We start from the raw sequence: 26,148 nt of genomic DNA, 5'->3' as shown, positions 1-26,148 counted from the left end.
AATGTAAATCATGAGTTAATGGGTGCAGCACACCAACATGGCACACGTATACATATGTAACAAACCTGCACGTTGTGCACAAGTACCCTAGAACCTAAAGTATAATTTAAAAATATATATATATTTTATATATTTATATACATATATTTATATATATATTTTATATTATATATATTTTTTATATTATATATATATATAAAAAGAATTTAGGTCCCCTAACTCCAAAAAATAAAAATAATAAATAAATAAATAAAAATAAAAATAAAAAAATAGAGAATAAACAGAACAAAAAAGTGACTACACATTACCCATAAATGTCAGGAAGGGACTACGCTTAAGAAGAGAAAGGAAGCTGTGGATGGGGATGGGCATGGAGGTAGGGGTGCTTCTGAGCCCTACCAATATTCTACTTCTTGACCTTGATTGGTGATTATACAGTGTTCCTATTATAGTAATTCATTAAACTGCATACTTATGTTTTTATCAATTATTATGTGTTTTCATTTAACAATAAAAACATTTCTTAAAAAGTAAAATATTAAAAAAATTAAATCAAAATAGATCTTAATGCTAAATGTAAAATAAATTTTAAGACTTTTGCAAGATAATACAGATGCTTCTTTTATATATATATATTATATATATATAGATTATACTTTGAGTTCTACGGTACATGTGCACAACAGGCAGGTTTGTTACATAGGTATACATGTGCTATGTTGGTGTGCTGCACCCATTAAACTCATCATTTACGTTAGGTATATCTCCTAATGCTATCCCTCCCGCCTCTCCACACCCTAAAACAGGCCCTGGTGTGTGATATTCCCCCTCCTGTGTCCAAGTGTTCTCATTGTTCAATTCCCACCTATGAGTGAGACTATGCGGTGTTTGGTTTTTTGTCCTTGGGATAGTTTGTTGAGAATGATGGTTTCCAGCTTCATCCATGTCCCTACAAAGGACATGAACTCATCATTTTTTACGGCTGCATAGTATTCCATGGTGTATATGTGCCACATTTTCTTAATCCAGTCTACCATTGCTGGACATTTGGGTTGGATCCAAGTCTTTGCTATTGTGAATAGTGCCGCAATAAACATATGTGTGCATATGTGTCTTTATAGCAGCATGATTTATAATCCTTTAGGTATATCCCCAGTAATGGGATGGCTGGGTCAAATGGTATTTCTAGTTCTAGATCTCTGAGGAATCGCCACACTGTCTTCCACAATGGTTGAACTAGTTTACAGTCCCACCAATAGTGTAAAAGTGTTCCTATTTCTCCACATCCTCTCCAGCACCTGTTGTTTCCTGACTTTTTAATGATTGCCATTCTAACTGGTGTGAGATGGTATCTCATTGTGGTTTTGATTTGCATTTCTCTGATGGCCAGTGATGATGAGCATTTTTTCATGTGTCTGTTGGCTGCATAAATGTCTTCTTTTGAGAAGTGTCTGTTCATATCCTTCACCCACTTTTTGATGGGGTTGTTTGTTTTTTTCTTGTCAATTTGTTTGAGTTCTTTGTAGATTCTGGATATTATCCCTTTGTCAGATGAGCAGATTGCAAAAATTTTCTCCCATTTTGTAGGTTGCCTGTTCACTCTGATGGTAGTTTCTTTTGCTGTGCAGAAGCTCTTTAGTTTAATTCGATCCCATTTGTCAATTTTGTCTTTTGTTGCCATTGCTTTTGGTGTTTTAGACATGAAGTCCTTGCTCATGCCTATGTCCTGAATGGTATTGCCTAGGTTTTCTTCTAGGGTTTTTATGGTTTTAGGTCTAACATATATAAGTCTTTAATCCCCATCTTGAATTAATTTTTGTATAAGATGTAAGGAAGGATCCAGTTTCAGCTTTCTGCATATGGGTAACCAGTTTTCCCAGCACCATTTGTTGAATAGGGAATCCTTTCCCCATTTCTTGTTTTTGTCAGGTTTGTCAGGTTTGTCAAAGATCAGATAGTTGTAGATGTGTGGTATTATTTCTGAGGGCTCTGTTCTGTTCCATTTGTCTATATCTCTGTTTTGGTACCAGTACCATGCTGTTTGATTACTGTAGCCTTGTAGTATAGTTTGAAGTCAGGTAGCGTGATGCCTCTAGCTCTGTTCTTTTGGCTTAGGATTGACTTGGCAATGTGGGCTCTTTTTTGGTTCCATATGAACTTTAAAGTAGTTTTTTCCAATTCTGTGAAGAAAGTCATTTGTTGCTTGATGGGGATGGCATTGAATCTATAAATTACAGATGCTTCTTGACATACAATGGAATTGTATGTCATCATAAGCTGAAAATATTGTAAGCCAGAAATACATCTAATACACCTAATTTACTGAACATTACAGCTTAGCCTAGACTACTTTAAACACGCTCAGAACAATTACATTAGCCTATATTTGGGCAATATTATCTAACAGAAAATTTATTTTATAATAAAATGTTGACAAATCATGTAATTTATTGAATACTTTACTCAAAGTGAAAAACAGAAAGTTAAACTCTCTTAAATCAGGGACCATCTGTATAGAAGAAAATGTAGGTGATGATTTGTTTGGTATTGAGTTTTTAGATATGATACCAAAAGCATGTTTTATGAAAGTAAAAAAAAAAAAAAAGAAGCTGATATTTACTTAAAGACTTCTGCCCTGAAAAAAAGAACAGCAAAGAAAAAAATAATGAAATAAAAAACAAGCCCTAGAGAGGGATAAAACGTTTGCATAATAAAAAGAACTCTTAAAATTCGTTAATAGGAAAACAAACAACCTGATTTAAAATGGATATAAGATAGTCATTAAAAATGACTTAAAATAACAAATAAACATATAAAATATGTTCAACATCGTATTTTATTAAATTTCAAATTAAAACAATAATGAGATACCACTATACACATATTAGAATGGTCCAAATCCAAAACTCTGAGAAGACCAAATTCTGGTGACGATGTAGAGCTAAATGTCCTCTTATTTGCTAATGGTGAGAATGAAAAGTGGTACAGCCACTTTGGAAGACTGTTTGCCAGTCCATTAGAAAGCTAAATACAGTCTCAGCATACTGTCCAGCAAGTGCGCTCCTAGGTATTTAACAAAAGGCTGAAGATTATGTCCACACAAAAACCTGTACACAAATGTTTTAACAGCTTTATATGTTACTTCCCAAACTTGAAGCAACCTAGATGTCCTCCAGTAGGTGAATGGGCAATCCATATAACATTCTGCAGTAAAAAGAAATGAGCTATCAAGTCACAAAAGACATTAAGGAAACAAATTGATATTGCTAAGTGAAATAAACGAGTTTGAAAGGCTACAGACTCCATGATTACAAATCTGTGACAAAAACTACAAGAAAAGACGAAACTCTGGAGACAGTAAAAAGTTCAGTGGTATCCAGTGGTTTGAGAAGTGGGGTAGAGATAAAGAAGTGAAGCACAGGATATTTTTAGGGCAGTCAAACTATTCTACATGATACTACAATGGCGTGTAAATGACAGTATACTTTTGTCAAAACCCACGGAACTGTACAACACAGAGTGAACCCAAATGTAAACTACAGACTGTAGTTAATAATAATGTGTTAGTATCAGTCTGTCAGTTGCAACGAATGAACAATACTAAGGCAAGATGTTAATAATTGAATAAACTGTGTGGGAGAAAGGCAAGGCATATTGGAACTCTATACTTTGCTCAATTTTTCTGGAAACTAAAGTGTTTTTAAAAACAAGATGTATTATCTAGAAAATCAGTATGTGATTGTTCTTCACGAAGAAAGACTAAATTTGAGAAATAACAAATGACACTTGCTTAGATGCATTAATTTTAATGCTTCAGTATGAACTACAATATTTGTTGAATATCACTGTGCTATTAATTTTGGAATTTCATATGAGATCTTTGTCTACTTAAAATTATGTGTTGACAATTTCATTCTCTTTAGTAATTATATTCTTTAAAAGAAATGACAGAAAAGTTTAGGATATCTGACTTTATCCAGTACATTCTTCTCACATTGCCTCTTTCATTTAACAGATTTCATGCAGCAATCCACTTCAATAAAATATATATAATCATCTGTCTTTAAAAATTTATTAGTATAGTTGAGCCTCCTTTATTAGTAGAATCTTGTCAAGACTTGAAATTCCATGATGGGTTAATTAAGAAAAATTATTCTGAGAGATACATTATCAAGTTTGATAAGATCACCCATCTAATTACAGAGGACTCCTTTGTGGCTTACCTACATTGGTACTTTAATTACTTCAAGAAAAGATAATCCCCTGTTCTATTTCTTACAGACCCATTAATGGTATGTTACAACAGAATCAGGTGTCTATTAAGAGTCTAGTAGTAAAAAAAAAAAAAAAAAAAAAACTGATTCCTTGTCATTTTTAAACAACAAACCTGATGCCATGCACTCTCTTTGTTGAAGATAATTTCTCACATAAATTTTCTACTCAACTTTATGTAAAGAAGAAAGTTTGTCATAAATAAAAAATCATAACCGCTGCCGCACTAACCATATACCAGCATTCACTTTAATATAATCACCTAAATGCTCATATTGTGATAAGTATCACAGATCATCATCGTATGGGTGACTAATAACACATTGACGTTGCCATCATTTGGTCTCAGGTTAAAGTTTCTTTAATGTCTCTTGTGGGTCAAGCAATTGTCAAACTGAGGATAATGTCTCTCTCTCTCTCTCTTTCACTCTCTCTCTCTCTCTTTCATTCTCAGAATGCTTCCACACATTTTTAGCAAGCTACTTAACTTTTATCAGCTTAAGAATTTTCCTATTCACTTAATTAGTCATTGAAAATTAGTCAGGGGACCATATTTCTTGGGTACTCAAGTTTGTTTTAGCATATTGAAGAATATATAAAAGAGCAAATATAATCCTCTGTATAACTGATTACATTTCTATAAAACTGCAGTGCAAGAATTCAATATGAACTCAAGCCCAATACTAGGTATATTTCTTTCTATATTTGCATATCATCATCAATAGTAATAAAGCCATTATATTAAATTAAGAAACAGACACAAATCCCTTAATGAATTTTCTCTGGGTCTTCATTGCTTTGAAGTAAAGTGAAAATGGGTTGCGAGAAAACAGGGGAATCAGTTCAGGAGTAATAAAGTATTTCAAGATTGTAATCATCTTCAGAGTATTTTCTTTTCCCACAGTCACAAAAATCAATGAAGCCTCTCTCAGGGTTTGGAACCTACTAGTTATTGCTATCCTTGGCAGTAGATAATAAGCTTATAATCTGTAGGCATTGCAAGTGATCCAAGACATTTGAGAAGAGGAACAACCCCTTATCTTCCATTTTTCATATGAGTGGACAATAGCAAGAGAAACAGAAGTTATTAGAAAAATAGAAAGCAAGACAGAGAAGATATAATTTGACTTTATAACTTATTAGAAAACTCCTTAAATTCACAGTGGCTCACACCTGTAATCCCAGCACTTTCGGAAGCTGAGGCAGGCAGATCACCTGAGATCAGGAGTTTGAGACCAGCCTAGCAAACATGGCGAAACTCCGTCTCTACTAAAAAAACAAAAAAGAAAAAGAAAAAAGAAAACCCCTTAAATTCAAGACCACCTACTCTCTCTCTCTATATATACACACACACACACACACACAATATATATGCACAAGTATATATATACACACACACACCATATGTCCATCACAAGGCAAGACACATATGTGTGTGTATATATATGTATGTATGTGTGTGTATATATACCTATGTATGTATATGTATATATGGTTATATATCTTACATATCTATATATAATATATATATCTTACCTTGAGATGGACATATGGTGGCATATATACACACACACAAAGGTATGTCAGTATATGCATATATACCCAAATATATGTGAGGATATTTATGTATGTGTGTGTGTACGTGTGTGTATATATGGGGTGTGTGTGTGTGTTTGTGCAGGTGTGTAAAAGACACAGTGCTGGTCCCCAGGGGATGAAGAGTGAAAAATGATATAAGCCTTGTTTTCAAGGAGGCGAGACTTTATTAAGGAACATACACAATAAAAATGCCTAATAGAAGCCCTTGTGACTATGTTGAAAAATAGCGCAGAGTTGATGGATTCTACCCAGGGTCAAGGAAAACGTCATCTTCAAAGGAGACATATATATTGGGTGGAATATGAATGCGAGTTCTTAAATGGAGTACAGTATGTAGTGAGGACAAATGTGTTGTGTGAAGAAAGTTCTGTGAGTACTTCTAGAGAATTATCCAACTTGAGGGGCATTATGAAAAACCCCTAGATTTGTACCCAGTTGGTCCAAAGTGTGAATAATCAAGGGATCCCCCACTTGGTGGATGGCACTTGAGTGGGGACAGTGTTGTTGAGGACCATTCCCTTAAACCTGTGGAATCTAATGCTACCTCGAAGTGGCTAGTGTCAGATTTACATTCTATCATGGTGTGACAGTTGTAGTCAGAATATAGATTCTCTTTTACTTAATGGTATGTTGTGATGATTTGTGAATAAGTCTGACTGAACTCCAAGGTGTCAGGAACACTGGTGGCTGATACAGTGTGTTGGAGTTTAATTTTTTACTTGTCATCAAATTGGGCATTTTTTGACTTTACCTACAATTGGTTCTCCTTCAAAACAATAGAAATTACCAATTAATACGGTCTTGATATTCAAGAAAATGAAAAAGCATGAGACAAAAACACCTAGTAGCTGAATCTAGTTATGAAGATAAACTACATGGTAGTAGAAATGTTTGTCAGATAAAAATAATCATTAGAATACAAGATTTAAATAAGAGCATAAACTGGATGGAAGCTAAAACCTGGCACCCTTTTCTTTAGCACATTAGAAAAATGAAAACTTGCAAGATTTTTTGATCCATAGCCAATAAAACATAACAATGAACAAAAAACTACATCACTTTAGAAAGGACCATCAAACAGATTTAAGATTACTCCAGAGTTCCTCAACTGTGTCTGAAAAGTTTTTGGCAATTGTTTAAGGACACATAACTGTGGGCAATCAGAATGTCTCCTGGTAAAGGAAAAATAAAGTCGTTATATTTTTGAGAAACAGAAAAATGGAAGTTTTGAAAATAACGGCTTGTCAAAAATTAAAAATTTCTAATTTCCTACAACGCTTGAAAAAAAAAAGGAAGTGTAATTTTAATATCTAGAAAACAATTTTTTCCCTCCAGTGAAATCTCAGATGACACTGGTCTATTGTTGGCTTAGTTTCACCTGCAACTATCCATTTGTGATCCATGACAGCGTTTGCTCTGCACTCCTGTTCCACCAACCCAGCTTTTCCAATTACATTAGCATTCAGTTTAATCCTCTCTGTTTTCTACTTGCCTAAGGATAAAATCCTAGCTTGGAATCTCTTCTTGGAATCCAAACCTCACAACATTCTGGCAGATCTCAAACTCTCAGAGCCACTCCCCTTAATAGCTAAGGTTTATTCTCTTAATTAACTTGACTTTTCACCATTCCACAAACATGCCATACTCTATGACTCCACTTTGGCCCAAGTTATTCTTTTTGAAATTAAAGATGTGTACTTTGTCCTTTGTCTAATAATCTCTTATTCCATGTAAATTTCCATTTACTTGTCACATTTCCTACAAACACACTGAACCTGTAGTCATATATAGAAAAAAATGCTTATTGCATAAAAAGCAAATGACAATAAAAATATCTAAATTAAATATATAAAATGCTTTAAATTCATGATTGCAAGTATATAGATGCTTATTGTGATATGCTATATTTTCTTGTACAGTTGATTTTTTTTAGCTTAAAACCAAGAAAAAATCAATAGTAAAAGTCCATAATAATACTGATTGCCTCAAGTAATCATTGATAACAGTTCCGGTATTTTTTTCCCATTCAGTTTATTTAAAGTATTTGTTGTTTTTATAAAATTGATCCTAGTAGCTCTAATGTTTTTTTCTACTATTGCCATTAATCATACTAAAAAAAAACTTTTGCAAAAAAACTTGTTTTATACTTTTTGTCTAGAAAATCTTTAAAAATTAAGTGTTTAAGGAACAATCTAACTCTTAAAATGCAAAAATATGCTCAACATGACCAATGCAGGTACTTAAAAGAGAAATGTGTATATGTCTTTGAAATTATGTATCAAAAGCTCTCTGATTAGTGTTTGATTGATGGGTACAAATTCACATATTGATCATTATCTCCATTCTGTGACTTTCAAAGTAATAGACAATTGTGTGCTTGTCTCTAAATGTGTTCCTTAATCATATAAGTACATAACTGAAGAGTTAGAGGGGATCCTTGGGAATTTCAGTCACTTTTGTTGTATAAATAACTTTGCATTATTAATTATTTTCAAATGCAGAATGAAATTATTTAAATTATATATTCTCCGAAAGCACATTGTAAATGGATTTGGAGTGATCATATTTTTGTCCACTAGAGGAAATGTCTATAAAGGCAATGGGGAGGGACTACAAGAAAATGAATGATCACAAGCATAAATATGAAAGATGTTGCCCTGTATTTTAAAATTGTAATTCTGCATATTAGCACTACTTGCCACACAGCCATTAACACCGAGGGGAGTAATTATGTCTATTAATACATATGGAACACATGTGGATTTTGTTTTTCAGTTTGCTATTGCATTGTGCTGTCACACTTACATATGAAAGTTTAAATAGCTGGTTTTCTAGCTAAAATTTCATAAACTCTGCTATCACAATGTTTTGCCATTAGGTAGCTCAATAGATTCTGCTTCCAGTACAAATGGTTTTTGAAAATTAAAATTACAAAAATCAATCATCTACTATTTCCTTGCTCAATTACAGTCTTTGCTAAGACAATATGATTTATAAAATTAGTTATTAGTATAAGTATGATTGTAATATGCTTTAGAAATTTTACATTAATTCAAAATAGAAATCAGGAGTAATAAGTACCAATATTTGATAGCCTCATTTATATTATTTATTTCAAATCTCTTCAGTATTTGCTAAGCTAAAATTCAAAACTCAGCTGGGATTTTGCTTGATGACTTGTCAGTTAACTAACAATTCTGAGTAAAAAATGATACAATCCAATATATCATTATAAATTAATTGCCACACATTTCACTGGACAGTGATCAGATCTCCTGGTACATTTTTTAGTAAATCCGGTCCCAGCTCTGGAAAGCCCCATCTCCCCACCCTCTGTTAAAACCAAGCTTATGGTCTTGCCTAACAATTTAGTGGTAAAATGGGGGCAAACACATGAAATTCATCTTTTGGTTTTATTATGCCCACCAATCTGCCTCATCTGTAATCATGTTTTCTCATTTCTTTTGTATGAACAGAAACATCTGTATCCATCAGAATTTGATCAGAGAAGCAGCACAACTACAAGTGATGAAGCAGGAGAGGTTTATAACAGAGATTAGTGGAGCTGATGGAGAAGTCAAGGCAGGACTATCGTTTTGTGTCTGGTATTGTGCATAAAGTCACAACAGGTCTGCCAGACCAGCTGTTGGGAAAGGGAAGCCTAATATAGCAAGAACAAGGACAATTAGAACAGGTGGGGAGTACTGGGACCCACAAAGACAAACCCTAACTCTTAAGTGACTCTCACCAACTCCCAACCCAGTGCTATGAGAAGTTTTCAGGAGAAGCTGCGGTCCTTTGGAGCTGGACACGCAGGACTCAGTGAAGCTGATTCAGGAGATCTTGTCAGAACCATTTCAATCAACCTTCTATCTAAATGCTCAGTAAAAAAATTAAAATGTTAGCTTTAATTCACGTCTTCTTTTTGTCTAAACATATTCTTCTTCAAGTCCTGTTATTACTGCTACAATGGAATGTGAAGCTGCCCATTTCTCTCCAGATAAGCAATTACTATCTGGTTCCAAGTTGTGATCATGTTTCACCCATGAACGTATCTTTCATAGTCCCAGTTTTGAGCCATCCCACCTCAAAAACATGGACTCCACACAGTGGCCTTGCCCTAGCCCCAAATTCGTCAATGATTTTCCTTGACATAGTGAAATCTGAAGTCCTTCCCTGAGCTCCAAATCTCAACGCCACTCCCTTAATCTAAAAATGTATCCATTCAGCCTCACCCCCTTCCACTTTTTTTGACTTTATTTCACCCCTGCCACCTTAGCTTCCTTTATATTTTGAAATAATTCTGTGTTCTTTATCATCATAACTCAGTTGTTTTACCTTAAGCCAGCAGCTCTTCTGTCTGCATGATTCTTTATCTTTCAAGTTTCATTCCAATATAATCTGTTTGCAAATTAATTTTCTAATTACCATGTTTTTGGTAAACATTCCCCATCTCTTATTCTTCTACACACAGACACATACACATACACTTACTCCCTTCTCTATCTTCTTCCTCGGCCTTATAATAATGTAACTTATGTTTTCATAAACAAACCTTAAAAACAGAACCTGACAGAAAACAGTCAATATATATTTGTAGAAAGACAAAATTATCGCTTTTATTTGTATTCATTTTATTAATTATAATGCTTTAAGTCATTTCACATATTCATTTGCAGTTGGTAAGTCTTCTGTATGTTGACAGCTGAATTAGCCCATTTGTTTCTTTCTCATGTTCTTTGTTTTCTTTAAAGTGCCTTACTTATTTGTGAAGGCTAAGTATACCTTAAAATATTTATCTTTAGGCCAGGTGCGATGGCTCACGTCTGTAATCCCAGCACTTTGGGAGGCCGAGACAGGCGGATCACTTGAAGTCAGGAGTTCGAGAACAGCCTGGACAACATGGTGAAACCCCATCTCTACTAAAAATACAAAAATTAGCCTGCCATGGTGGTGGATGCCTGTATTCTCAGCTACTTGGGAGGGAGGAGAATCGCTTGAACCTGAGAGGCGGAGGTTGCAGTGAGCCAAGATCTCGCCACTGCACTGCAGCCTGGGCCAAAGAGCCAGACTCCGTCTCAAAAAAAAAAAAAAAAATTATCTTTAATCTCTTATACATGTAACATATTTTTCATCATTTAAAAATATTTTATAGTTTTGTCATAGATATTTTACATCTTCTAAATCAAATTTATCTTATACTTTGACTTTTCTGACATATTTCCTATGAAGTTATTTTTCACCACAGTAATATAAAGACCTTGACTAAAATTATCTAGTCATCACACAATTTTATAATTTAAATTTGTATCATTAACACATGTGTGATATATTTTGCTATATGATATGTGATGGAGCGCCAGCATTTTTTAAATTTATCTATATTTGTTGCCAATGATCTAATTAATAACCTTTTTGTTTTATTGATCTGTCTTATGTGAGAATCTTAAAGTTTTAGTAAGTATATCTTCAAATTCATCTCTGGCATCTTACACTTTTTTCCAGAACTTTCCCGATTACTATCATATATACTCTTCCAAATGAAATTAAAACAATTTGAAATCATTTTAGAAATGTATAATTATGTTTCTAAGTATTGATGAATTACTTAGATATTTGTTTCTGTCTTTTTGTTGTTGTTTGTTATGGTCTACAAAATAAATTATCCTTTTATTAGATTTTGAAACATTGGAGTTTTCTATCATCTGTATAAAACTGTCTTTCTTAAATGAAATCTTTGTAAATAACTCTTTATATACTTTCCATAAAACGACAATATGGGAAAAGTGTGTCACCTAAGCTATTTTCACATTTGTCTAAATTCAGATTCATATTTTTATTTCCAAGAGAAGGTGCTTATCATAAACTTAGGGAAGGACTGAAATAAACTTAAAATTAAAAACAGCCATATAAATTTAGCCTTAATTTTTAAAAATAATTTAAATATAACATAGAGTATATAACACCTAATCGCAATACCAAGTAGGATTTTTATTATAGCTGTCCTCTCATTTACAGCATTATAAGACATAAGTCAAATAATTAATTGTACACGTAACATCTGTGTCTTCCATTACACTAACCATTACTAGAGATTAAGAACCTACTGGGGTTCCTTTGTATCATTTAATACTACCTTCAGAGTACAGACCACAGATCCAGACACACAGGCTCTTCAATAAATATTTGTTCAAAATGTGAAAAAGTTAATGAATAAACCTATAAATTCATGCTTAGGTTGAAATGATTCTGAATGAAAATTAAGTACTCCAGGAGCTTCTTGCAAATGTGGTTTAATGTTTGTCAAAGGGATTTTTTGCTAGAAACTAAAGGTATCTTTAAATTATCACACAAAGAAATTTTCATAGAAAAATACAAAGATATTAAAACACATTTATATATGATTTATGTTTATCTGGAACATATTATAACTTCTTCCATGTGAGTATAAAATAAACAGGAGTGTGAAATTCACTTGGAAATATATTCTTAAGTAAAAATTGGTGGAAAAGAGAAAGCATCAAAAATTACCTCTTTTCTACTTCTTTTTCTTAGCCACTGACATTCTGAATTTTGAAACTGAAGGCAAATCAATTTAATAAATATTTGTCATATCTTGACCTTAACAAAGATAGTACCATAATTCTTGCAAGTTATGAAACTCTGCGCACACAGATGTTTTGAAATGCATTTGAGGGAATATGCAAACATAGAATCAATGAATTAATATGGTAATTATCCTGGAGGCTGTGCAAGTCTATGGTTGCAGACCACTATCTAAAACAGCCCTATTCTATTTCTAAGCTCCTCTTTCTTCTACAAAGATACAATTCAGTTTGTAGACAAGTTTAGTATTTAGTGATGAAGCATCTTTGCCAGTAACTTATCAACCATTTATCTGAATATTTGGTTCACTTTGGCATTATAGCAGTTGCACTAACAGGATGAAATAGCAGCCTGTCTCAAATAGTTCTGCAGTGGTCAAATAAAACAAATTTAATAAATAAGGATTTTTGAGAGTCATTTTTCCTAGTCTTTTTTTTTTTTCAGTAACAGAATAAGCCATTATAATTGAATTCAACTTTATTATCCTCTTCCTTGATTTTCTCTTTTTTTGATCAGTATTTAGCTGAATCACCTTTGTGGTTCCAGCAATATCTTTTGGACCAATTTCTTAATAATAGTTTAATAAAGGTTCAACAATGTACAAAAGTCCTGTTGTTTAGGATTTTATTTTACATTTTAATTCTAAACTATTACGTTAGGGGGTAGATATTTATTAGTTTAGTGGAGGCTAGAGTAGAATAATTCTTTTCTAACCTATCTGGCTGAAAAGAGTATTATGAGGCTTAGAAAATGTAATTCCTGCCCCAGTTGAATTTGGGCTTTCCTCGATTCATGATTTCAAATGGCTTACCTTGCCTTTTGATTTCTTTCTCCCCTGAGCTAGCTAATCAAATCTCTTCATCCCAGCCCTCAAATCCTCTGGCTGGTGTTCATCACACTTCATTCTCTTCTATTGCTTTGTCTTTTTGAAAGTCCTCTTGCTATTTCTTTCTTTACTTTGCAGTACCACTTCAAAGTTTTGCCCATATCCCCTCTACAGGAAAACATCATCTCGGTTTAATTATTTAGTAAAAAAGACTAACAGAAAAGGAGTTCAAACACTACAGATTCAGGAATGCATATTCCATTTAAACAATCATACTGCCTCTGTCTCTGAGAGGAAATGCTCTCTCAGACGTTCAGTTTCCTTTCTGTGTAGCGAGAATGCAGGTAACTTTTCCCCAGCTTCCCAGATTCACAGGAGAAAAGGTGGCATAAAGCACGCAAAAACCATTAGGCTTTGGAACCAGAAAAACCAGTTTTCAAATGTCTGTTTTATTGTTTATAAATCAATTTTCTTGGGGAAAAAAGATTGTCTAAAAAGGTGAAATCATGTAGATTAAAATAAATAGATTTTAAAAATTTTATTCATTAATGAGAGAACCAGGCGAATATCATAATGTGTTCAAAAGATAATCCAATGACATGTCAATGTAGATTGTATATATATGTGGTTTGTGTATATGCACACATTATATCTATTTATACATACTAACATACACATACATAAGGAGATAAATATATATGTATATATGTGTACATATACCCACATATCCACACACATCAAGAGTATTGGAATTTGGGTTTCTGCATATCCAATTCAGATTTGCCATTATTGAAATTAATTTTTGACATTTTTGAGAATACTTTCAGACCCTAAGGTGAATGGATTTCATTTTTAATTACTGAATTTGAATATAGATAATAAACTTAGGAGTGAAATACTACTGAATACATTTCCAATTTTCCTGCACAGTGTTTCATCAATATTATAGTGTTGTCTTTGCTGTTTTAATAGCAATATATCATTTCCTTTGGTCTATATTCTCAGAGGATGCTTTGAAAATTCCCAGTTTTATCTACTTATATTAATAATTGTCCTTGAGAATAACATGCCTGGCTGCGGATTTTTAGCAGATCCTTTACAATGTAGAAAATCATTACGGTGATGTTTAAGAGGAGAAATAGTTGTACCAATTTCAATATTCTGATTAATACATCACTGGAAATATTAAATACCATTTATATTTGTTATGAAAGCTCCATGGGCAACAAATATATGCAGTATTAAGGCAAATGCTGATCTTGTTATCTACAATTTGACAACATTCCTCCGAAGACCACATGTACTTGTTAGAAAAAATGCCATTTTCTGAGATGTAGATGTGGAGACGCATGAATATAATAAATCTGAAAATGTTGAACTCTGCAGGAGCCCTATGACTCTAGAAAACAGTCAAGGTGAGGAATTTGCTCTGTTCTTCTGTGCTCTGGAAAAGGCATAAACCAAAGGAACAGCCCTCCCCATAAGACTTAGATCAAAGATGTGGAGCCTTCTTTGTTTAACCTACTACAAGTTCAGACACATAGCCTTCAAACTCCCATTCTTTGTTTCATAAACGATGAACTAAACTTCTTGTCCCCACTGATCAATAAAAACAAAATGCTTGATAATCAAACTTCAGTTAAGTTTCTCTTCTTCGAGGTCCCTGAACTTTAACCCACCCTCAGCCTAAGCCATACAACTGTCCCTCTTGAGAACAGGCTGGCATCAGAATAAAACATCCTCTGATCAACTGTTTGATAATACTATGCTTTCATCCCACTTCCACACACCTGGTTCTTTTTAGCCTTATTTATTCCTCCCTATAAAAGAAAATCCCTTTTTGTCTAATTCTTGAGATACTTGTAGATCTTATCACGAGAGAATTTTTTCCTATTGCAATAGTCTGTTCAACGCTCTTTGTAAAAATTCTTTTGAATAAAGTCTCTACTTATGAAATCCCGATTTGATTTTTGTTTGACATCTCATAGACTGTTATATATTTGGGCATTTTGATTTGGAACAGTTTCTGAATATCATAATGGCCCTATTATTATTAAAGCCTGGTGTAAAAATGTTCTTGAAGAGGAGCTGGAATAAAGTAGACACCCACTAAAACGGTAGCTATGATGATGAAGATGTTGATGTTGTTGATATTGCTGTTGCTGCTGCTGCTGCTGATGATGATGATGATGAAGCAGGGAGTATCCTCTTGGATCTAAATTTAGAGCTCAGAAGTCAAGTCTGCATGCGATATTTGAAAGATAAATTAGGAAAGAAAAGAAAAACTCAACTGCCACTTGAGACCTCCAGTGCATGAGTAAAAGATCAATGATTCACTATTGCCTAATAATTGCCTGCCCATTATAAACTGTTACTAGTGTGCTCAAAAATGGCTCCCCAGAGGAAGCCCATGGTCCAATGTGCATGTTTGATTGTTTTTGGACAATTATACACACATAGTTATATATAGATCGGTAGACAGATAGATATAGATATATGTAAAGTCATTACGTGTGTGTGTGTGCATGCACATGTGCATAAAGTCATTCCACTTCTTAGTGACCTAGGCATGGTACTGGCATTTATCCAGGCACATGACTGATACTTATTTAACTTTCAGAAACTCTGTTAACTAATTAAATAATTAAAAATATCATTTTATTCACAGAAATATGACTCTTATTTTAACTCTTTCTAGGAAATCTATAGGTTTCACAAGTATATTTTTATGAAAACTTAAACAGATTAAGTGGGGAGGAATTCTCTACTAAATTAGGCAATTTCAGGTGTCCCTAGAGAGCTGATAACTCGGCAACACGTGAGGATTCTCTTACAAACTGTAAAATGATCTAAATGTATTCTGTTTTTGAATATAATAACTTACAAATGCATATTTACTATGTCCTATAAAAATAAATGTAAGTAACTGCCAGATCTAACAGAGCATTGTTATGTGTCTCTACCAAAGTCAAAAGCATGTTGATTAAGCACAGTGCTTGACAAAAAGGCAAGGTTAACTCATTTCTGGGGTGTAAAGAAGAATACCCATAACCAATTTATTTTTCCCCACAGACCGTGCTTGATAGGCTAATAGTATCGCAAAGCTGCCACACCATTCACTACACTTTAACTCACATCCAAATCATTTTCAGAGAACCCACATAGAAATGTGAGTAAAGTAAAGGGCTATAATCTAAATGCAGAATAATACATAGTTTTTTATTTAACTATATACTCTTGGGTTGTGTCATAATAAATGGAGATGGAGAGACAAAATGATATATTCATATTGTTGTATAGTGTGTAAGTGGAGAACACAAGAACACTGACTAATATACTATACCACATTATTAATGAAAATAAGAGATTGGTTAATCTATCATCTATCTATCTATAGATCTATCCTATCTATCTATCTATCTATCTATCTATCTATCTATCTATCAATCATCTATCAAGAGACAGATACAGAGACAAAGACAGAAAGAGGAGGGAGATTTACAATGAAGAAGAAGCTCACACGATTATGGAAGTCAAGAAGTCCCACAATCTGCCATCTGCAAGCTGAAGACGCAAAAGATCCAGTGTTCTAATTTCAGTCCAAGTGCAAAGACCTGACAAGCAGGTGAGCCAATGGTGTAAATCCCAGTCCAAGGGCAGGAGAAGACTAATATCCCAGCTCAAAGCCAGGCAGAAAGAAAAAGGGATAAATCCCTCTTTGCTATGCCTTTTAGTTCTATTCAGGGCCTCAAAAGATGTTATAATGTCCACTCACACTGGGGAGAGAAATCTGCTTTACTGAGTTCATGATTCTAATACTAATTTCTTCCAAAAACATCTTCATAAACACAGAGAGAAATACGTTTAATCTTGGCACCCTGTGCAGGAGTAAAGTTAACATATAAAATTAACCATCACAGTTAGCTACAAGAGCTAAGCTTAACAGTCACATTGCAATCACTATCTTTCATGTATGTGAGCACTATATACATGTCTCTTTACTGTAAGCCATTGTGGAAGTGTCAGCAGACTTTATTCATTTTCTTTCTTCTCTTACTCTCTCAATTTTTTTCCTTCTCCTTTCATTTTGCCTTTCTTTTCTCTCCTCCACTTATTTCCTTTTTCTTCTCTCCCTTTTTTCATCCTTTTTTCTTGCTTTTTCTTATTTTTCTGTTTATTTCCCTTTCTTTTTTTTTTTTTTTTTTTGCTTTCTTGATATTTACCCAAAGGAGTTGAAAACTTGTATCTACACAAAAACCTGCACATGGTTGCTTATAGCAGCTTCATTTATAATTGCCAAAACTTGGAAGCAACTACGATGTTCTTCAATAGGTGAAAGGATAAATAGACTGTGGCACAGCCAGACAATGAAATATTATTCAGTGCTAAAAAGAGATAAAACCATGGCAGAAACTTAAATGCATGTTTCTAAGTGAAATAAGTCAATCTGAAAAGGCTACATACTGTATGATTCCAATCATATTACATTCCAGGAAAGGCAAAAATACAAAGAGAGTAAAAATATTGGTAGTTGCTAAAGGTTAGAGGTGAGGGAGGGACAAATAGGCAGAGAACAGATGATTTTTAGGGCAGTAAAACTATTCTGTGTGGTACTATAATGGTGGATCATTTCATTCATTATACATTGTTCAAACCGATAGAATGTACACCACCAAGAGTGAATTCTAATGTAAATAACGGACTGTGGCGATTTTGAGATTTCAATGTAAGCTGAACTTCAAAAAATGTACCACTCCAGTGTGGATGTTGATAATGGGGGAGGCTATGCATGTGTGGGGACAAGGAGTATTATGGGATATCTCTGTACTTTCCTCTCAATTTTGCTGTGAACCTAAAACTGCTCTGAAAGATAATGTCTTATATATAAAACAAGCCCAGACACAAAAGGACAAATATGTGATTCCACTTATATATGCGATATCTCAAACAGGCAAATTTACAGAGAAGGAAAAGCATTAGAAGTTACTAGGATCCAAGAGAAATGGGTGATAAAATAATATTGCCTTATGGGTACAGTTTCTGTTTGGGGTAATGAAAAATTTTGGATAGACAGTGGTCAAAGTTGCACAACTTTGTAAATATGATTAATGCCACTGTATTGTACATTTAAAAATGGTTAAAATGGCAAATTTTATGGTGCACATAACCACAATAAATAAAAAAAAATCAAAAAGCAAGAAAAAATAATTTTAACGTACCAAAGGACATTTTACTGACAAGTATTTCATAAACAGTTAAGAAGGATGAAGCCAATAATCAATGCCTAACAGCTCATTGACCTTGGAAACAGAACTCCCCACCTGCTTTACTATGCCTTTTGAAAATCCTTGCACTGTAGTCCTTTGGCCTTATTTGGAATGACATTATATGCATCACACTCTTGAAGTAGATATTACTAAAACATTCTGTGTGCTCATCCTCTACCTTGATCATTGCTGCTACTCTAGTGTTGTGTGACCAAAATGCCGAATTCACTGCATTTGTTAATCCAAAGGCAGGTGTGGAATTCTTCCTTGGCAAGGAAACGTCTATGTATAGGTCTGTCTCCTGGTTAGATGGGTATTTCTGTGAAATTTGACTGAAGCTCTTCACTGATAGGTTCTTTACATCCTTCCACAAACAAATACCTTTGATCCATTCTTTGTTTCAGTACACATTTAGACACTGTGCTAATGTGTTTGGAATAGGATCATTACTTAGAAATTGAGAGGTAAGAATTCTAGTTTGGGCTTTGGTACAAGGTAAGTGACCTTGGTAAAAACATTTGTTTCTCTTGGCCTTAATAGCCCTTTTGCTAAATGAGGGTTTGTCTTAGCTTAGTAATTGACAAACGTGTTAGCAGCAAAAATCCTTGCATGCATATACAAACAAATGAATCTGTTCTGTTTGACATTTCCCGATTCCCTTTCTTCACCTATGAAGCACCAGAGCAAAAGCATTGGACTCAATGGTATTTAATGCCTATACTTTCATGTAGCAATCCTCTTGAGAACTGATTGTGATTGTCTTCATTATATATTAAAACATGTATATACATACACACTAGAGATATCATTAAGAAAAAAACTTCAATATAGTATTTTTTATTAAAATTGAATTCATATAAAATAAAATTAACTTTTTAAAAGTGAAAATGTAGTGGCATTTAATACATTCATGATGTTGGACAACCACCAACTCTATTTAGTTCTAAAACATTTTCATTATATTTGTTATTTTTAAATGACTTTTCCTGTACATTAATATATTTTAAATAATGTAAAAAGATAGACAGTGATGGAAACCAAAATTAAATTAACTTGAATACTATAGCAGAAGGCTAAAATTAAAATTTTGGAGCAAACATGTACACACACACACACACAAATTTAATTAATATCATCGATCCCTCATTATTATTATGGAAAATAATAATAACCCAAACTAACAACCTAATCTACTTGGATGTTCAAGTTCAAATAGCATTTCAGATATAAAAATATAGAAATATTTACAATCTAGAAATACATATTATTGTCAAGAAGCAGGACAATATTTAAAAAGCTGAGGGAAACCCTGAGTCCCCTTAACAGACTTTGGATTGATAAGATGTAACACAACCTAAATATAGTTTTATTTAGAAGCCCAACATGATTTCACAAACATTCAAAAATAAAATAATATTAATGTATTACTTCCAAGAATGCCCCTGTAGACCTTTCCCTAAGACAGTATGACCCTTCCCATGATTAAGAAAATAGTAACATAAAGAGAGGAATACGTATAACAGTAATTTTTAGGCAAAATTATATAGAACTTTGGGGGAGGAACTGGGAATTAACCAACATGAAATGAAGAGAGATAATTAAAGATGAAAAGGTGTTCCTTGTTATGTAAATAACAATAGTCAAGCCTACATGTTTAAGGATTTTTGGAGCACTCTAAACTTTTGCTTCCTCAACTGTCTTTGGTCAGCGTATTGATCCAGAAGTTGTATATTACAAAGCTGTACGTCTATATTGGCTCTCTTATTCTACTGATCAACATGACGCCAAAAAAAAAAACCACGATTTTTTTTTAAGGTCCTCCTAGTACTATCTCTGAGTGAGGAGTAACCAATCTGCTGACAAAATATTTCCCTTTCTGAACATGGATTGCAGACACTCCTTGCCAGGAGACAGAGTGTTGGAACAAGACAATACCATTGTGCATTATAATTTCTCCCAACTTGTTAGGATTCTGTAAATATTTCCTCATGACACTAAACGTTCTTCTATGAGATCATTTTAATGACTAAATCATCTTTTATCATACGGTTGTTACTATAATTTATTTAGTAAAACTGAGGACTTTGAATTGGTATTTCATGAAAAAAAATACCACCTTCATAGGTGGTATATGATGACAGAACAAAACTACTTGGAATTGGCTGAAATTTAGGAAATTTAGGATGTATTTCCATGGCTTTGTGACCAAATCCCATTTTAGTTTTGTTTTTGTTTTTTTTTTTTTTCATCATGTTCTGCATTAATGGTTTTAACCTGGAGGTAGTTTTCTCCCACAGGGCATTTGGCAATGACTGTAGACAATTTTAGTGATCACAACTGGGGTGGGAGGTAGGGAGGGGGTGTTAACTAGAATTAAGTGAGAAGAGACCAAAGATGCTGCTAAACACCCTACCATGCATAGGACAGCGCCCCCTACCCACAACAAAGAATTAGCTGGCCAAAAAGTGTCACTAGTGCTGAAATTGAGAAACTCCGCTCCACATGAACCACAAATAAAAGGAAGGTAAATATTTCAGATAGTCCACTTACCACATTGTCTTCCTCATAAACACATTTTGGATTTGGGTTAAAACGACTTTAAATTACTAAAGGTGATTTACATTTGTGTGGTGTAGAGACAATTTCAATCACCTTAATACAAGAGTGTGTTGGCCCTTGCACCTGTGCTTGGTCTATTCGCCTATTCTGAATAAGCTTCCAAGTGTGCGCCATTACATCCTCTCTCTCTCTTTGAACCAGAAATTCAGGAGACGACCCACAGGCCCTCTGAAGGAAGTGGACTGCTCCTGCAGGACCCGGGAGACACCACAAATACAGTGAGTGCCCAACTGTGGAAGTGGTAAAGGGAGACCCTCCTCTCCTGAACACACGGCCCCACAGGGGAGGCTGAAGGTCTGTTTGCGGGATAAGTTTCCGACCTTACCTGGAGCTGAGCCAATTTTGAGAGCTGAAATGCAGGGGTAGAGGAAGCAGCAGAAACGCCCTGGGAGCTCGCTGTGTCCCCTTGCTAGGGACATTCCTTCCTGGCACCACAGAGATCCATCAGGTGGGTGATGAAAGGAGCGTGGAGTATACTTCACAGGGAGAAGGAAATCTCTAGCTGAACTTTGTAACACTTTGAACAGGGTGAGAAGTCTCCTGGCCAGAACTCGAGGGAGGGCTCAAATCTGGTGTGCAGACTCCACAGGCAGGGGAAGAACTAAGCCCTTTTCTCTGGCAGCTGGAGGTGGGTAACCCGCGGCAAGTTTTCAAGCCCATCACACTCTCGACCTGGAAACAGACTCGGAGCTATTGGTGGGGTAATGGTGGGAGTGAGACCGGCCCTTCGGTTTGTGTGGGAGCTGGGTGAAGCCTGTGACTTCTGGCTTTCCCCTACTTTCCTGATAACCGGCATGACTCAGCAAAGGCAGCCATAATCCTCCTAGGCACACAACTCGTGACCTGGGAATCTCACCCCATCCCCCACAGCAGTTGCAGCAAGACCCCCCTAAGGAGAGTCTGAGCTCAGACATGCCTAGCTCTGCCCTTGCCAAATGGTCCTTCCCTATCCACCCTGGTAGCGGAAGACAAAGGGCATATAATCTTCGGAGTACTAGAGCCCTGCCCACCTCTGGTCCCTCTCTATACTAGCTGATGCTTTCTGGAAAGCGCCACCTCCTGGCAGGAGGCAACCACACAAAAATAAAGCATTAAAGCATAAGAACCTTCATGGAGTCCCTTGCATGGGCTAGCAGCTTTCGCTCGCTCTCCGCGCCTCCTCGGCCTCGGCGTCCACTCTGGCCGCGCTTGAGGAGCCCTTCAGCCCGCCGCTGCACTGTGGAAGCCTCTCTGGGCTGGCGGAGGCCAGAGCCGGCTCCCTCTGCTTGCGGGGAGGTGTGGAGGGAGAGGCGCGGATGAGCAACGCGCGGCGCTCGCGGGCCAGCGCGAGTTCCGGGTGGGCGCAGGCTCGGCGGGCCCCGCACTCAGCCGCCAGCTGGCGCCCCGCCTGCCTGGGCAGTGAGGGGCTTAGCACCCGGGCCAGCAGCTGCGGAGGGTGCGCAGGGTCCCCCAACTCTGCTGGCCCGCCCGCGCAGCGCTCGAATTCTCGCCGGGCCTCAACCGCCTCCCCGCGGGGCAGGGCTCAGGACTTTTTTTTTTTGTTTTTGTTTTTCTTGAGGCGGAGTCTCGCTCTTTTGCCCAGGCTGGAGTGCGGTGGCGCAGTCTCGGCTCACTGCAAGCTCCGCCTCCCGGGTTCACGCCATTCTCCTGCCTCAGCCTCCCGAGTAGCTGGGACTACAGGCGCCCGCCACCGCGCCCGGCTAATTTTTTGTATTTTTAGTAGAGACGGGGTTTCACCGTGGTCTCCATTTCCCGACCTCGTGATCCGCCCACCTCGGCCTCCCAAAGTGCTGGGATTACAGGCGTGAGCCACCGCGCCCGGCCTGCATCTCTTGTTTGGCTCCCATGAACAACATCTTCCCTCTCCTGGCCTGCTGTTGCTCTCGCATGTGACCAATTTTTGTGAACATGTATGTGATCCAAATTATATGTGATCCAAATATTGACAGTTCACCATGCCACAGCTTACCCCAGCCTCATCATAGCATACTCTAGTAAGTGGTCAATGTAAAGAAAAATTTTACCATGTTGCTTAAATGTGCTATTTTCAGAGAGATTGCATAACCACTAATAGTTAACTTGCTCTCATGTTTTTGGACATAAAACATTAGAATGGTGGTCAATATGTGGCCCACATGGGTCAATTAGAATCTGTAGAGACTTTGTTCATATTTTCTTATTCTTTTTTCTGTGTCTTTGTTGAATTGGGTTAATAGATTTCCAATTGTCATTCAGAGACTCTAATTCAGGAACCAGACAAATAACTTACTTTTATGGAAAGGAAAGAGGTAACAACGGGAGATAGTGGCAAATTAGAAAGTGTACCTCTACTTTCTAATTTGTGCTTGTTACTCAGCTTCTAAGGATGGTTGACCTCTGGAAACCATGTCAAGTATTTCTACATTTTCTAATCTACTTATTAAAAAAAAAAAAAAACTAGACATCATATTTCTCTAGAATTATCCTAGCGACTTGGGAGGCTGATATGGGAGAATTTCTTGAGGCCACGAGTTCAAGACCAGAGTGAGTAACATAGTAAGACTTTGGCTCTAAAAGATAGAAATAAATTTTAAAAATTAGCTGGGTGTCGTGGCACTCACCTATAGTATCAGCTGCTCAGGAGGCTGAGGTAGGAGTATCACTTGAGCCCAAAAGTTGGAGGCTTTAGTGAGCCATGATCACACACCACTGCACTCTGAAAACAAACAAACAAACAGACAAACAAAAACAAAAAGAATTATCCTAATTTTGAGTTGTTGGCAAATTTTAACTTAATTTAAATTTAATTGTTGGCAAATTTCGTGTTTTGCCCCTGGACACTAGTTTCTAGTTTGCAACTTTTATTTCTATTTGGCTTATATTACCTTTTTTTTTCTTTCTTTTTTTTACCATGCATGATATTTTTACAGCATATTTTTGCAAATTTTACCATAAACTATGCATAATCAATGTGCGTTGCTAGATCAAAAGTACTCATCTTTGATCTACTGAAATAGCCATTGAGTTATCACTTATGAACACTAAAATTATATTTTGAATTAAAAGTTTTGATACCTTAGCCCAACGGAATAAATGATGTGGAATTACAAATGCTACAAGAGAATAGTAGGTAGAGATTTCTTACAGTGTGGGACATGAAACTTTTAAGCTTCTCTAAAAAAAACTAAGATTTGAATAATAATTTATAGTTAGTATTCTATGTCATAACACTAATGAATTTGTTACACAGAATAATCCACATAAGGAGCTACTATTATCTATTTGATGAAGTAAAAAGTAAACTCGAAGACTTGGTCAATCTTACACAGCTTTAAGTAAAAGCTGTAGAACCAAATATTAATGATCTGACTTTCAGCTTCAGATTTCGCCCATGATACAAGGCCAGTTGTATTTAAAACATATCCATTTTCATAAACCTGCCTAAGGGAAGTGGCAAAACAGCTAATTGACACAATGATTTTGAAACATGTTACCTGATTTTAGTTCCTCTGAAATATCACTTACAGATGAAGAAATTTTCAGTATTCTCATCTTCTAACACTTCGACACTGAGGGAAATTGTAAGAAAGAGGGCCACAACGTGGCCTGACAATTGCCCCTGGCTTTTAATTTAATATTGTTCTTAACAATATTAAATTTTTGATAAAATACATGCTGTGCTGGCAACTTACAGCTATGAGCTATCCTGAGATTCAAATATAATGATGACCAACGGCAATTTCTTTATTGTGTGACATATGTGGGTAATTATATAACTTCCTCAAGGCAAAATGCTGTTTGAAAGGCTTACCTAAAGAAAACAAAACTATTTTTGTTCCTGAGTTGATTATAATTTGATTTTCGTTCAATCTATTCTCCTAATTAATGGTCTGAAAGAGATATTTGACTTTCCAAATTCACCTAGTCCTTGTTCATGGATTTCACGTTGTGTAGACAATTGGAGAATTTTCTAATGCAGTTGGTGGAAACTGATTTCTGTTGGCCTTTAGGGAAAGCATAAACTTTTGCTTTTTTTTTTTTTCTCTTTCGAACCCTTGCAGGAAGAAATTCTAACATTGTACTCCTGGTGAAGGTCTGTCCTTTACAAAGAGGCAAAAGTTGTTTCAGTCCCTTGGTACATTGACATGTACCTGTGAGATTCTCCAACATTGAAGGTTTATTTTCTCCGGTGGTTGGTGGTTAAAGACCTGCCTGGGGCCTCCTTCTTTCTGGGGTGGGCCTGAAACCTCAGAGCTAGGCAGAAATGTAGGTAGGTCCCAGAAAAAGTATCTACAGGGTGAATGGCTTATCTTCTACTTTATATGATGAGAATAAAATATCATTTCTTATTTCCGCTCTTCCTTAGCGTCATCTTTCTTTGTTGCTTTACATTAGGATAGTAGCAAATTCTTAGAGGCCATGTAAACAAAGTGTGGGCCTAAGGGATAACTAATAAGATAAGACACAGTATTTATTCAAAAGGGGTCCTTACAGGTTTGGATATCTCACAGGATTGTGATGTGCAAATAGAGTTTGGGACTTTAAAATGTATGCATATGTAGTAATACACAGAGCAAATTTACCTGGACTTTTTCTTTGGCCATATACCTACACATTTTTAGTATTCTAGAATTATATCTGCCATATTCTTTTTTCTATATTAAGCATAAGAAATGTGTGGATTAGTAAACTAGGGGCAGACATGCACAAAGTCCTGGGCTTTGTAAAGGAGTCTTACTCCTCAAGCAGTTTTCAGAGCTGCGTTTAACTATGAGCAAAATCCCGTGCAAAATTCTTGTTCAATAAGACATTCTGGAAACCACTTAATTTTAAAAGAATATGTGTCTAGTTTTAGAGTTAAATTAGGCTTTCATGGAAGCTCAAATTGCAATGACAACCACTATTCTCATGTGCAAATGTATGCATTTAGAAAGGATATTGAATTTCGTATGTAAGGTAATTAGTTTTTGGTAGGAATGG

The 26,148-nt window shown here is 35.5% G+C and overlaps 1 long non-coding RNA gene across 4 annotated transcripts in view; it reads right to left on the bottom strand.

The window, feature by feature from the left end:
* LOC134807806 (uncharacterized) overlaps positions 1-22,504 on the bottom strand; it is a 415,718-nt gene extending 393,214 nt beyond the window's left edge. For 2 of the 4 annotated variants that reach the window (XR_010149082.1, XR_010149080.1), the window contains exon 1: positions 22,296-22,504. This is a non-coding gene — a long non-coding RNA (uncharacterized LOC134807806). The remainder of the gene's footprint in view (positions 1-22,295) is intronic. The other 2 variants (XR_010149083.1, XR_010149081.1) reach the window with 2 other exon arrangements.
* Positions 22,505-26,148: the final 3,644 nt, after the last annotated feature.

This window comes from Pan troglodytes, chromosome 12 (assembly GCF_028858775.2).
Source record: "Pan troglodytes isolate AG18354 chromosome 12, NHGRI_mPanTro3-v2.0_pri, whole genome shotgun sequence".
Classification (NCBI taxonomy): Eukaryota; Metazoa; Chordata; class Mammalia; order Primates; family Hominidae; genus Pan; species Pan troglodytes.
The sequence above is the reverse complement of the archived record's forward strand: the minus strand, read 5'-3'. Positions and strand labels throughout refer to the sequence as shown.